Below are 15956 nucleotides of genomic sequence, written 5' to 3' on the forward strand. Positions count from 1 at the left end.
AATTGTGATTGGTTTAAAGAAATGCCAATAAACCAGAGCACGTTTTTCTCCCATCTCGGAATGCTGTGTGGACTAGCCAGACCTTCCTCCGCAGCACTGTGGAGGAGCCAATACAATTTTCTCACAATATTAACTTTAATCTCAGAATTCTGACTGATTCTCTTGTTGTCACTATGAGCGACACCTTTCACATGACACATAATCATTTGAACAATTGCCAGTGTAAACTTATCAGCTTATCAGCTTTAAAACAAAAGACTTGCTAATTAGCATTAGAATCAGAAAAAGATGTAATGATAATGTGGAGCATGGCCTATTCCACGTATTGCTTTCAGTCAGGAAGCCATATTGATCCTGGCAGTGATGATGAAGTTGCACCATGAACTCTTCTTTAGCTTTCAGCGAGTAACAGTAAGCCCTCTCTGACGGAAAACTCACAATCTGACGAGGGGTTACATGCAACCAGTCAGACATGCCGCCACTCCGACATGCTTCTATTCCGACATGCCGCTATTCCCTAACCATAACCCCTAACCCTAATGGAAACAAAAATTTTCAGAATGAAAACAATGGAAGTGCCGCCACTCCGACAATTAGACGTCAATGTCAGAGTGGGGGTATGTTGGAATGGATGGCGGAACCCCTGACGAAGTACCTCTGTCAACACCACCAGGACTGACGCAAGTATTCGCCAGCTCGCCTCAAACGGAGCTCCGTTTTTTCATGAATCAGACATTTACACACAAACTCAATTGTTAACCACTGTCATTGGGAAAGAAGATGTAGCGAGTAAAGCGCTCAGCCTGAGCACCTGGGAGGCACTCTGACAGGGACGGCTTTTTATCGCTCTATAGTGGAGTGTCAGTTTATGGAGGCGAGCAGGAGTGAAGCGCAGCTTAACTAAGACACATAAAGAGCGTTTCCAGGGAGAGGAGAGCAAGGACGAACAGGTGAGCTAGATTGGTGTGATATCACAGGAAGGGCTCCGGGGCTGGAAGTGTGTTTGTGAGAATGGCGTGAGGCAACAGAGACTATTGCATTAAAAAAAAACAAAAGGAGCCTTTCTACTTCAAAGACTTCTGCTCACAAGGCTTCTCACACAAACGGAAAAATGTGAGTACACATCTTTCAATGCCCTCTTGCTTTTTCTCTCCTTGACTCTCTTTCTTTGGCACAAACACACAGTCTTTGTGGAAATGTACAAAGAATGTGTGTTTGTCAGAAGCCTTGGGGGACACGGCTCTTATCAAGGCATGTCTTTACGGGTTTGTCCTTTCAAAAGAAAATGAGGTGAACAAACTCACAAAGGGCTGGAGACAAGTCACAGACTCACTAATCACCTTCCTCCACAGCGCTGCGGAGGAAGGTCTGGCTCATCCACAAAGCATTCCATGATGCGAGAAAAAATCTGCTCTGGTTTATTTGCATTTCTTTAAACCAGTCACAATCGTCTTGCGCAGCGTTAAGCATCGGACGGAGCCACGGTGCCTCTGCAAAATAGTCTCAGGAAGGAACTTGTTTTGGTGGAACGTGTACGTTCAAAGGTTGTTTTAGTCGTGCAACAGAAAACTCAGATTGGACAGAAAGTCTAACTAGCTGTCTGGGTTTACCCTGCAAAGATCTGAGGAGCAGTTAACTATAGTCCTCAGAAATCCACCGGAGGTTAGAACGCCGACACAAAGAAAGAGGAAGGTACCGGACATCCAAAAATTAGGGACATCCGGTGGAATTTCTGGCGGCACTTGAACAATCCTGGAAATGAAACGTTGTTGATATAGACTAGAGACTCACTAACTAAATCCACTATTTACTCTCCATGTATGTGCAATGGTTACATTGTCATGTAGTGACCTAACCCTAAAGATAATTTAGCATTTTATTTTATGTTGCTTTAATGCCATTTTTGAACCTCTCAATTTGATCCGTATTCTTTATTTGAGTTTAAATTTGTCACGATTTTGGCCTTTGCTGTTATTGTCCTGTGTGTACACAGGCTGCCCGTGCAAATGAGAGTGAACTGCTCTCATTAGACTACCTTGTTGTAAAGGTTGAATAAATGAATGAATGTATCCTATCGAGTTGCATTTTGGCATTGTGATGTCAGTAATGTCAGCAGGGATACTGGCTAGCTGTTTAATTTTAGGCAAGAAAAAGTGAGCGTTATGCGGCAGCAAAAGTTACATTTTAAGCACCAAAACGAGTAGTTAAGTTTAGGAAAAGATCATGGTTTGTATTAAAACACTCCCAAGGAACACGCATTTCCTGGGTAAAAGTCTTTTTTTTCCCCGGAAAGCAAACTCTGCTCCCTGGCTAAAAGTGTTAACGGCCACCCGACCACCTCCCTACGTGTTCTCTCGCGTAGGGAGAGTGTGGTGCACACAGCAAAAAAAAAACTGTAAATCATACCAATTACAGTGAGTCGAAAGTATGGTTCATGAGAACAGGCTGTAAAGATACAATGCATATTTTAAAGGGGCTGTACTCGAGACACAAAAATATAGTGGCCTGGGATTGTCTCCACATGGCTCTTACACACTCTTTTTCACGGCCCTTGGCGACTGACACCAAAGCACAAGACACTCACATGCACGTGCAACCGGAACGGCTACCAAAACAAAGAACAGAGAAGCTCACATTACAACACACACAGAAGCATAGCAAATAGTTGTTTGCTGCTTTATTAATGTTCTGAATGTCAAAGTAAAAAAGTGAAAGTACAGCCCCTTTAAGGACCCACAAAGGTGGGCCTCAGGGGACAGCTGCTGTCCTTCTAAATATAATTGTTATGCAGATAAGATTAATTTTTAGTCATTAGCAATATCCAATCTACAAGCTACAAGATCAACTTTGCCAACAAGCTCTCTCTGATCTTAATCTGGTGTTAAATGCAAAACAAAATACCAAATTCATGCTTGATTCATTTTAAAGGCATAATATCCAGTGAGTATGGCTATAAATTAAGGTTGAATGGATGAATCCTATCAAGTTGCATTATAGGAAATGTAGGCTCCAGTGTTTTTGGAGTTTTGACCCATGCTAAGGCCTAAAAGTCAGCATATCTTGTCCTTTGCTGCTTACATTTTTAACATTCTTTTTCCAATCTCATTTTCAGTCGTTTGAGTGCAATACTAAAAAACATGTTCGATTTTGGGTTACAGACAAAGACAAAGTCTGTATGTTGATTTTCTTCTAATCTCTCCAGAGGCATAAAATAGTATTCAATATTCACGCAGTGCAATATGAGTGTGTTTAATTATTTCTGTGCAGTCACAATGTTTGCAATGTGGCAACTGTTTCTGAAATATTCTGAGTCTGAAGCTTCCATTTAATTAAACTTACAAAATACAGTGCAGGACATAATTTTCCTTCCAAAAAGTAGCATGTTATGTTTCTGCCATCAGATAAAAAGTTATCAGAGCAAGGGGCTTGTTGTCATACATTTATGAATGTGGATTTTCCCTTTAACAAACTTTACAATTATTCATGAACGGATCCGTATGTTAAAGTATGAAAATGTATGCACACCAAAATGTACAGTATGTTATCCTCCAAAACTATAGACCGCCGGCTGGTCACGTAACGCCGGCCACATTGGCGGGCTACAAGGCTCCATGACGCCAAGCGGCAGCTGCTAGCTGTTTAAGCCGCTACAGAGCTTCTTGATGCCGGCTACAGACCTCCGTCACAGCTCGGTCATATCAGCGGCAGTTAGTAGATGTGTTTAGCCCCTACAGAGATCTGCGAGGCCGGCTACAGAGCTCCACATGGTGCTCCGCTTGGTGCTCCGTTGTATGAGCGGTAGTTGGTGGTTCAGTTAACCCCAGAATAGGTTACTTTGAGCCGGGTACAGGGCACCGCGAGCTGCCGGTTAAATTACGGTTAAGTTTAGGCGACAAAACGTGATCGTTATGCAGCGACGACAGTTAAGTTTAGACACCAAAATGACAAGTTAAGTGTAGGAAAAAGATCTTGGTTTGGATTAAAACACTCGCAAGGAAAACGCATTTACTGGGTGAAAGTTTACAATTATTATGTGATTAAGTGCTGTTTCAAACACCTTTGACACTACCTTTATTTTTTAAAACCAAAGTATAAATAGCAAATATTAATGCACATTAAGTCGTTCTCATAACTCATGGTGGCTGGTCAGTACTGCTGTTTGTTCTACCAAAGAAAATGACTGCCCACACACATTGTACTATAATATCCTATGCTTTGTTCCCACACAAAACAAAGAAACAACATTTGGTACATACATACATGAGGCTTAAGTGATGAGATATGCATACACCATGGGTGGAGAGTCCTGTTCCAACGGTGAGTCTAGAAAGCGCCGTTCAACAATCACACCCAGAAAGCAGGAATACCAGTGTATGCAGCCACCAGTTATGAACTGTTATGTTTTTGTATTGGAAAATCTCTGTTCTTCCTCTGGCTATTAATAGGGCTCCATTAAAAAATGGCAATACCAGTACTTATACCAGTACCCTTAAAGTAATACTGATACCAATATAGTACTTTATTTGAAATAATTTTTCTTTTTATGCCACAGGCATAGCCATACTTTTGAATGTTTTGGTCGCATCTCGGCACGCTGAACTGCCAACTCAAATATACCGCCCTCGACATCACACCACAGACAGTATGGGTTATAGTCATGGATGTATAATCAGAACTGGATACAGCGTTGGCGGCGGAGACCCGTTCACTCCTATGAGAGTTGGTGAGTGGTGCACGAAGCCAAAAAAGTTCAACTTCCGTGTATAAAATGACCCGTCACTTGAAAGGGGATTACATTATTTATTTACGTGCTGCTCTTCTAGACTTTCCAAATGTTATCAGACAGAATGGGTCAAATTCTGATAGTGTAATGAGTCATTTTGTGAAGGTTGTGATGCTTAATAAATGTATCCACTAATTTACAGACATCTCTCTCCATGTAAGTCTATGGGAAAAAAGTATTTTTGGGCCAAAGAGCATCACGTGACGGACACAGAAGTTGTTATTCCACTTATTGTTAGGCTGCTATGTGAAATTGGTTTTAAAGCCTGACGCACTTCCTGGTTATAGCTGCTGCAGTAGTGGGCTAATTACATGTCGCATTAAATCAAAGAACGCTTGCGGTGATTGGCTGCGAGCAAAAACATACAATTTTTTTCTTTTTTCAAGATCTGGTTACAAAAAGGATTGAATGCATCTATCATTTGACTGGAAAAGTTTCAATACTACTTGGTACTGGGTTATTTCAGTAGACACAATAAACCGATACCCAGAACTTGTGGCTATGATCTCTTCATGTATGGGGTCGGCTTTTGGTATGAAAGAAAAGGTTAGTGGCTAAGTTTTGCCCAAAATTCTCGGCAAAAAAGAGACTGTATTAAGCGTACCGGTAGATGGTTTTAATTTCGGCAGAAGCCTAGTATTTGCTGATGCCAGTGAGAGTGAAAATGTCACGTCAGAAATGCTAATGATTAACATTGGCCTAATGCTAGCTAGCACCAAATATGACCACATTACAATAGTATATTTACTAACCATTTATAATATTAGACAACCTGTAAAGACAATATAATGACAATGGCATCTTAATAATTCTGGTGTGTTTACAAGCAAACTAGGTCAAATATTACAATCAATGGACCAACATGCTAAGACAATAATGTAGCAATAAGTTGACCTAGCACTTTTCTCATTTAATATATTAAAAGATTATAACGTTCTCCACAGGATGGTGAGAAATGACAGCAAAGTTGGGCAGTTAAATATAGCATTTTGTTCTAGGAGAGGGCTTGAGTCGCTCTCCTCTTTTTCCCTCCAAAAAACAACTTTTAGATGTTTTCCTGATCACACATAAATTAATAATGTATTAATTATAAAATTTTCCAAGCACACCTCTTTAAAATAGCTCTTCCCCAGCCAATATTTTGGCCAGAAAGTAGGCACGTTGAGAAAACATTGATTCCATGTTGTTATTTCAATGTTGATTTACCTTTCTAACCATAGCTCAGTGCTGAATTAGCAACTTCTGCTATCTGGCTAGTTAAGGTTGCTAAGTTATGAGGAGCTGCTATGCAGGTGTTTAGTAGGTATCAATGTAAAAGGTTCACGTAAAATGTGTCAAATGTGACTGTGTCTTGTGTTCTCTATGTATATTTCTTTTTTTTTTTCAAAGACTCCCCTGCCATAAAACGAACAAATAGTGAAAAACTGTGCAGTTATGTTATTCCCACATGTACATCTTCAAAGTGAACCTGGTTTCCCTTGAACTTTCTACCTTGACACTTTCTGTGATATACAAATGGCTTTTCTCATTAGTTCATACTGGGGTGGTGTTCCTCTGTCGGCTGTTTCAAGCCCTGTTTCCACTTTCCTCATCTGTCCTAAGCACATCCACGATGTCACCCTCTGCGAACACAGAAGAAATTGCTCCAAGTCTTTCACTCCTAAGAAAGCGAGATGTCATTTTTGAATCCAATTATCCACAGAAGCCACAGAAACCGGAGCCATTCCGTGCCTTTGGAAACAAATGATTTGCAAATGAACGGGAGGGAAGGGAGGGGAGGCAGAAAAAGAGCAGAAGGAAAAGCATTTATCACACATGGGAGTAACGCGATCAGAAATGGATGTGTCCATCTTTTAGCCACTGTTGGTTGCATTTACGTGTGTGTGTGTGCGTCTGTGTGTTTATTTGTGTGTGTCCGTATTTGTGTGTAATGGTGCGAGACAATGTGACTGTCAGGAGGGACAATGTCACATCTCCCGCAAAACCAAGCGCATTACGGCTGCAGAGGAAATGTGGTGTGCAGCGATTTAGTGTGTTTAATGGCTGATCTATGGACAGGGAGGGAAAATGAGTAAGAGACAAAAACACAGCCTTAAACTCGCTGCTGATGGAGCAGCAAAACAGTTAAATGAGGGAATCTAAAAATAATGAAGAGAAAGTGAAAGACATGGAGGAAAAATCCTCTGTATGCAGCACCCACAGAGTTTAACATCTTATCTTATTCATAGCTGGCATGTTCAGCATCTCTCTTAAGCACACAGTGAGACTTCCCGGCAGGGTAAAGCTTTCTCACAAAGGTCTCAGGAGACATAAGAACATATATATATTCAACATACGACTCCTCTTAAGTACTGATTTAATTGGGCGGAATTGTGGAGTAAGCCCCTGCTAACCTTCCAGCCTGTGTATATGCTGCATTGGAAATAAAATACTTAGCCTCTGTTGAATTTCTTTAAATATATTTCACCTTTGACATATGTTTTCTTCAAGGTTGAGAGTAGCGTAAAGGGTAAATACCATTTTTTTTCAATCTGGACCCTATTTTCCTATGTTTTTGTGTCTAAGTGACTGATGGGAACGACAATCTTTGACATTGACATCGGCAGCGGAGATACAAGCTACAATGTCAGTTAATAGGGCAACTGTCCAGTTTGTATTTACCTTCACAAGAGGGCTCATTTTGCCACTGACAGGCTCAGATTAATATTTCAGGTTGACTGACAACATTATGGAAAGGATTTCTAAGGAGGTCGACCTTTCTGTTAAAGAGTAAGATCCTTTTTTTTTAAACTTAAAAAGACAGCACATCTGTTACAAAAGAGCTACTTAACGCAGCCTACATGCTGCTAAGGATAGACCCAGGCAATGCTAATATCTTGGCTGGCATTTGGGTCGCGGTTTAGAATGACTGTAGGGCATGAGAGTGATTCAGACCTGAGGATTTTACAATCCGCACTTCAGCCACATCTTGTTAATTTAATATCGTTAGCTAGAGACACACCTTAGGATCACTTGCCAGTAATAAACACACAGCCATTATGAGGTGATGAAATGTCTGGATCAGTTTGTTTCAATGGCTTATTCTGTTGACAGAGACAGCACCTAAATCATACTGGCTGACAACATACTCTGGCATGAGGGATGCTCTGAACACACTGCTATTCTTCTCAAATGCTCCACTACACGTGACCTTATACAACACCCCAACATTGTTTCCATGACCCGAGCTCAAACTGTTTTTTTAACGTTAGGATTCTGCAGTTAGATGAAAGATGTGTTCATTGGGGCGCCTAGGTAGCTCACCTGGTAGAGAGCGTGCGCCCCATGTACAGAGGCTCAGTCCCCACCGCAGCGGCTGCGTGTTCAACTCCAATCTGTGGCCCTTTGCTGCATGTCATTCTCCCCTTTTGCGTCTAAGCTGTCCTATCAAATAAAAGCCTAAAATGCCACAAAAAAATAGTTAATTTCTTGCAGCTTTACAAGAGTAATCTGAAAATGTACAGAGCAAAGGTACTTGCCATGGATATTTAAGCTTGGACCTTCCATTTAAAGGGCTAAAGGCCAATTTTAGTTTATCATTTTTAGGTGGTAGTCTGGTGGGGGATGCATGAGTTCAGTATTTATAAAACCCTGGCTCCAGCCCTGTCTACATGTATGGCAAAGTAAAACTCAAAGTCAGCTCAAAATTGTCCAAAAAACATGTTGAGTCAGTGAATTCATATTTTTAGGTAGAATTGACTGGAGTGAGTGGAGGTAGCTTACCGAAGTAACGCCAGCCAACTTCATCTAATCAAAAAGTTAACATTAAAGGTCCCATGGCATGAAAATGTCACTTTATGAGGTTTTTTAACATTAAAGGAGAATTCCGGTCAATTTCAACCCGTAGCTCTGTTGTTTGTAAATCAGGAGTACTGTCAGTAGCGAGAAAAACGAAAACAAACGGTGCCGCCTACACCGAGTTATCTTCCTGCTAGATTTTGCACCCAACAGTCTTAAACAAGGCTTAAACAGGGCAAGTTTTAAACGCGTTTTTAGCCTCTAAACGTGTTCGAAATGTCATTACTAGTGCTTAGCCATGTGCAGTTATTCCTTACGAGGGAACACAGCAAATTTGACGGCAGTAGATGTGACAGAAATGCATAAAAGTTGTGTTAATCCTTACCTCTGTTTATGTACTGCTTTCCGGTCAAGTCCTCAACAATCGAGTGCCGATCTCATACAATCCAATAATCCAAAATGTATTTTATCCACAAAAAAACGATTTGCCGAGGTCCTGTCCATAGTAATGAGCATGTATCAACAGGCTGTAACCTGACACCGCAGTGAAGCAAAGCTGACCTGCAGTTCAAGAGTTCAGCAGCTCATTTGCATAGGTAACCTAGCAACGGCGGAGCCTGCCTGTGGCAGAAGCAGGGAGGAGCTCACAGAGCTGACAGACGGAGCTTGGAGTTAGATCAGGACTAATATGAGAAAATGCTTCGAGTTTGTGCCTTTCCAAATTGCGGCAACCAAATGAAGAGATATTTGAGCTTGAGCTTTCACCGTCTACAACCTCCGCAGCCGGGAGATTTTACCGTTATGGCTGGTTGACCTTGATGCGGGTACATGGTGGTGCTCGTGTGGATACTGTATCGCAATGACCACCGAGGAAGAAAGCCTGTGCTGTAAGGATCCAGCCTGGTCTGGACGGGTCAACAGACATTGTTTCACCCATACAGAGGTTTCCCCATCTGATCTATAAGGATGATCTAACCGGACAGACCTGATGGCCAGCTGTCTAATGAGTGAGTACAACAGGCTTTCGTGACTCTGTCTAGCTTAGGTACATTTGTTTTTAGTTGTATACACATTCAAAACACTAATCAAAACACACTTCAGCTCGCTTGATAACGTTAGCTACATGAGAGAGATTACCGTGTTTGTAGCAAACATTGACTTCACCGAAAAGAGAGTCAAGTCCCGGTAGCCATTCCTAAAGCGAAAAGACCAGCTGCAGACAAATTGGGACCTTTAATGATTGGTTTTCTATTATAAACCAATTTTGCGATGAACAGATAAATGCTTAGGCCGGTTACACACTGACTGTGTGGCGTGAGCGTGGCGTTTCTGTTGTGTTTCTGTTGTGTTTCTGTTGTGTTTCTGTTGCGTGTCAGCTGCGTGGAGGCTGCGTGGATTTTTCTATGTCTTTACACACCAGAAACGTGTCTGACGCAGTGCTGTTGTTGCTAGCCTTGTCTGGACACATGTATGTTTCCCATTGATAAAATGAAATACCATGTTAAACATAAATATATACTGATTTGATTACAGCAAAGACAACGTTGGCAGTATTGACGGCAATGTATTGACGGCAATGGATAAATATGTATTCGTGTCTAAACGACATACAAACATATTTTCCTATTCTATGGTTGCCTGGAAACACTTCCAACACGCTTGCGTGTCGCGTGAAAAATAGGCGTTGGTTCTATTTTTACGCCACGCAGCTGACACCCTCACGCCACGCAGCCAGTGTGTAACCGGCCTTAGTCATTAGCAAAGGATGCTACTTTATAGTCTTTGCTATTGGCTGCTGTATGATATGTCTCTAAAGAAAATGGCAATACAAAAGTATGGTAACACCTTAGAAAAGACAGCCAAATATTACACTGATATATTATTGCTAAAAATATGATATCGAACAAAAGGCATGCATGTGGTGCTTTAGTGGCCTCCACTCTCCTGGGTTCAGTCTTTAAAGCAGATGTTGAAACCTTCTGCAGGGAGTTCAGCCACAAGAACATTAGTGAGGTCCAACACTGATGGCTCACAGTCGGTGTTCCACTTCATCCCAAAGCTCTTTGGATAGGGTTGCTTTTAAACCTACAGTATGTGCAGTCCAGTCAAGTCTAGGGTCTTCCCTAAACAACGACATATAGCAACATATTCTCTCTCCCCCAGCACGTCAAAAAATGACTATGGTGTTTGTTACTGAAGCAAAAAGTCTCCTTTAGCATCCAGCCCTTTGGCGTCATATTATAGATATATAGCTTGGTCGGGAGTCTTGGCGTCACTTTTTGACGCTCTGGGTACGTTTATCTGACATGGAGCACAAGAACGGGACATGGGTGGGATTACAAAATAGGACAAAAACGGGACAAGAACAGGAAAGTATTGTTTGAACCATCCACAACCCCAATCTGCCTCCTTGCGCAGATTTGTGGTCTTTCATACTACTCACTACTGTTGCTGCTGTTAATACTACGTCAACTTACAGCGCCGCAGTTGAGCTGCTGCTCTGACCGGTGCGTTCCATACAGACGCTAAATGGTGATTTGTGCACTGGAATCTGAAACTGAGAGCCAGCTACGAAAAATAATGCACTGTAATTCGTATGCATTCCACGTATTTATCACTGAATGCACCATGACTGCCGATGTATGAGTGCGCGAAGATCCATGTAGGGAGGAGGTCGGGGTGGATGGATCGAGTTTGTTCACTTCAACCCAAACCCCAATCTTTTTCTCTAATCTTAGTCGTTTTGGTGCCTAAACTTAAAGCTATAGTGTGTAGTTTCTGCCGTCCCCATGAGGAATTCTAAGTACAACAACACTGTTGAAGCGTACGGTAACGTCCACTGAAATGACTGCAACCTCGTGGTACTCTGTACCCGGCTCACAGTCACCTTTTCTCAGCTAAATTTAACTGTAAAGACTGCTAACAGTAACTGTAATGTGACTGGTTGTCAGGTGTAATTTCGTAGGATATCATAGAAAGTGTTGTACATAAGTTTTCGAACAATATCATACAAACCCCTTAATGAGAATGCGTTGAACCAAAGCAGGAAAAACAACCCCAGACCAAAAGTACAGAAATACTGTATCCACATACTTATACAATTGTTGCACAATTGCAATTGGATCTGGAACTTCCTTCCCCCCGTGTCTTTTACACTTTCGAGTTGACATTTAAGCGGAAGTGTGAGACCATGTGAGTCTTTTAACAAGTTCTTTAAAAGCCTTTGCAGCGCCCGGGATGTCACTGAGTGCTACTCACCAACAAAGTGTTTGTGTGTGCACGGCTCCCATTGACTTTCTCTCCCATTTATATACACACACACACACACATGCACCCACCGTACTGCAGTGACACCGAGGCTGGTCGAACACAAAGGCCTGCTGGCCGTGACCTATGTGAGCTGAATGCTAACAGAGGCTAAGGAATGCGCTCAACACACACACGCAAACACACACACCTTCTCGTTGAAAAAAAAAATCACTTAAAAACGCAGTCAGAGTTGTTGACATGTAGCTGCTTTTGGGATAAGAGACAGAACTTGAGAGATGGGGGTGGAAATGTAGCACTCTGCCACCGACAGGCAGGGTCAATGAAGAGCATTTATGAAAAGAATGCTCACTGCTTGTAAGATTTACAGTGAATGCCCAAGCATTATTTTTTTTCTCCATCTTGCTTGTTTTTCCTGTGGTGAGGAAGGGAGGACTCTGAGCAGAATGCCCCTCAGTTTGATACTGTTGGTTGACTTTTTGCAAACAAGCTGCACAAACTGAGTTATTGAAATCATTTATAAATGGGACATTTGTTCAGACGCCTATGAACAAAAAAGAACTCAACCAAGCAATTACTCTGTTGTTAGGCTCTGTAGGTGAGTGCACAGTAATCAAAAAAAGCCTTGATGTTCTAATTCAAACATCTTGACAGGGAAAATGGAGCCTTTGTCTGAGTCTCTTTCATTATTTCTCCAGCTAATGGCGGCGCTTGTGTCAATAAAGTCTGAATATAAGTGTTTGTGTGTTGGACTTTATGTGGCTTTTTTTTCTTCTTCACTTTCGTTTACTGAGCTGCACTTTTCAGCAGTTGCCACCCTAAACTAGTTTGACTTCCAGCGGCCACAAAACTGCCCACTGGATTCCCAGCTAGTCTGGCAGCATTTAGCTTTGACCTATGGCCCCAGGGACCGTTTGGGCAGACTGTGGGAACACAGTGAGCTGGTGATTTTAGGGTCTACCTCTTCATCTGCCATAAGAAGCTCACAGTGGGGGGTGAGGCAGAGGTAGGAGAGTGACAGGAAGGAGAGGGGGAGAAGGTAAGAAGAGACATGGTGGGAAGGGTGCTGTCGTTAACTTACGAAGGAAGGAAGATTTTATACGTGTTTTTACAAGTCCGCCTCGGTTACCGCTGCTTCCTCTCAAGCTGTCTTCCTCCTGCCAATCAGCATCTTTGTAACGGCCACGGATTTGGGGCTATTTACTACCTTCAGCTTGTCTTTCCCTTTCCTCTTTTTCTCTCTTTCCTCTTTTGCTCTTCTGTTGCATTTTTGTCTTTTGTCCTCTTTTAAACTTCCTGCTTCCTCCGCATTCCTTTAAAAGGCCATTTTTGGAAAGTAACCCTTTTGTTTATTTGCCGCAGTGCAATAAGAAACCTGGTATGTGGCTTTGCCTTTCTCTGTCCACTATTTGTTTAGTGGACAGAGGTTTCCAACCCCAATTTTCAATAGCAGACATGCTTTTGCTATGGGATGCTTTTCTTAATTACAGACAAGGGGGAAAAAATAGGTTAGTCTACGAGGACAGCTGTACTAGTCTTAAAGCGGAATAGACACTGGTTACCATGATGAGATGGTTGTGCACATCTCTCATCTGTCATGTCTGGCCAAGATCAGCACCATATCCAACCTAACACAATTAAGTACTGGTAAAGGGAACTAAAAAGACTGGTTTATGCTTGAAACCACTGGTGTAGTCTACGTGATACACAGGTATACGCATATATAAACCCACTTAAAAATGGCCAATGACGTGGGCAGGTTAGCTCAGTTGGTAGAGCGGGCACACATATGTAGAGGTTTATTCCTCGACACAGAGGTCCAGGGTTCGAGTCTGACCTGTGATGGTTTCCTGCAGGTCTCTCTCCCCTTTCATAGCTCAGCTGTCCGGTCCATTAAAGGCACACAAATGCCCCCCCGCCCCCCAACAAAAAATAATAATAAAAATGACAAATGACACGCAACAACATACTTTCCATTATATTCTTTATGTATTTTGAATTGACATCTGTGTTTTCCTTCTTCACATAGGCTAAATAAAGGGATTTCCACTGTAAATTGGTGCATACAAGTGTATACAGGAAATGAAGTTGTTGATGCTCAAAAATTCCCTGGGGGAGGACACCCATTCCCCCCCACCCCACTATAATATGGCCACCACCTGCCCCAAAGGCAGATGCTGGCCAATATACAGTACAGTATACCCACTACAATACATTAGAATACTCCACTGCTTGAAACAAAGCGTCATTCGACCGGGATTAAAGATTAAAGGGAAAAAAAGTAAACACGCAGCATACATTGCACAAAGTGACTATAATTGTTGGCTTGTGGGTTATGTAAAATTACAGAAATTGTTGGCTGCTACCCCCCCCCCCCTCCTAATTCAGACTTAAGAGAGGTGTGAAGGAGGGGGTTCAGATGCTTACCCAGTCACTTTTCTAACTTGCTAACCTAACAGGAAAGCTTGTTTCCTTATGAAACTATGCTGAATGCCAGCTCACCTCAACATGCAGCCAGAGACGGTTTAGAACCGAGACGCCCCAACTCGGACTAGTTTCCTGTATCTGTGTCACGTGGGCTCCACCACGGCCACGCCTCTTTAAGAGACTAGCAGCCGGTCCTGAGAGTATTGATTGCAATGGATGAAGTGAACGTGAACACAGATTTTGAATGATTAATTTGCCCCATAGTCACCAAAGTATATTTTCGACCCATTCTTTACAAGCCACATACCTCCAGAACATTCTGACAATAAAACGGACACATCATGAGAAAATTAACTTTGTTTGAGACCTGTTTCTGTCTCAGGACCGCACTCTCGCGAGATCTTGCACCACAGAGAAGCTAACGTCAGCTAACGTTTTCCCTAACAAATCATCTCCGTAATGCTAAATATATCTTTCAGCTGTGTTAATATATGATGTTAGCAATAGAAAATATGAATACATTATTCAAATGTAACATTTAATCCATCCACACAACATTCCCTCCACTTTCAGACGAGGCCACGCCCCTTTAGGAGACAGGAAGTGTGTACCGTTTAATACCATTGGCGCTATCTTTAATGTAGAGAACCTGTGATGCAGCGTCCTAAAAGTCAAAATTCATGAAGTTCAGGGGTCATTTAACCTAATTCAAGCCATTTTTTTTTTTTTTAATAGGGTTTTATGTTTTTCATTTGCATATTAGGTGACCCCACAAGGGATCCTGACCCCCAGGTTAAAAAAGGAGACATTACAGAACGGCTAATATATCTTGAATAGCCAATATTACTGGCAGGATATTTTGTTTTGCTCCAACCAATCAGTAGCGAGTGACACATCTGTCCTGCTGATGTCATTTTACAGGCAACATCATAGCAGATGCGGTTGCCAGCAGCTGTTAACGCAACATTCTCATCAATGAAATGTTGATTCAAGAGTTGTTTCTGTAGCCCGACTTACAACAACCTGTACAGCTGTGTTCAGGGATGGAGCTATTTTTGTGACTGGATTGGTTTGTTGCTACAAGCACAAGACCAGACCAATTTAAAGAAAATAATATGATTAAGGAAACATGTCAGAGGTCTGAATCAGAACAACATGTTAACAAAATTAAAAAAGTGCAGAAACCCAGACAGTCTGAGGTGATAAAACCCCAGATGTTGCAATTTCTTTTCGTTTTTTTTTTTTTTTGCAAACCAGATATCAATGCTGTTTGATGGTCAAGATATGATTATCAGCACCAACCGTATCCCATAATTTGCATTCTGGGAAATGTAGGATCCATAATTTTTTGTGCTTTACCCATGCTAGTAACTAAAAGTAAACAATATCTTAGCCTCTGATGGTTGGATTTCTACTTTTTTTTTTTTATCGCTCTCATAAAATCCACCATCTCAATGAACTTGCAATGCTAAATCAGTGAGGGAAAACTTTACAGAGCAAATTCACAAGCATGCTGTATGTCAGTTAAAAGGCAATTCTAAGGATAAGCAAGCTCATGCTCAAGCTTTAGATTTCAGTTTCTGGAAAATATGCTGGCAGCCCGATAAAAAAACTGTTATCATCTATCTCTTGTCTTCCTCCTTCTCTTTATCTTTCTTCTCCCTGTCTTTCATCCCCCCCCCCCCCAACACCACCACAACAT

The sequence above is a fragment of the Perca flavescens genome, chromosome 11 (genome assembly GCF_004354835.1).
Source record: "Perca flavescens isolate YP-PL-M2 chromosome 11, PFLA_1.0, whole genome shotgun sequence".
NCBI classification, from domain to species: domain Eukaryota; kingdom Metazoa; phylum Chordata; class Actinopteri; order Perciformes; family Percidae; genus Perca; species Perca flavescens.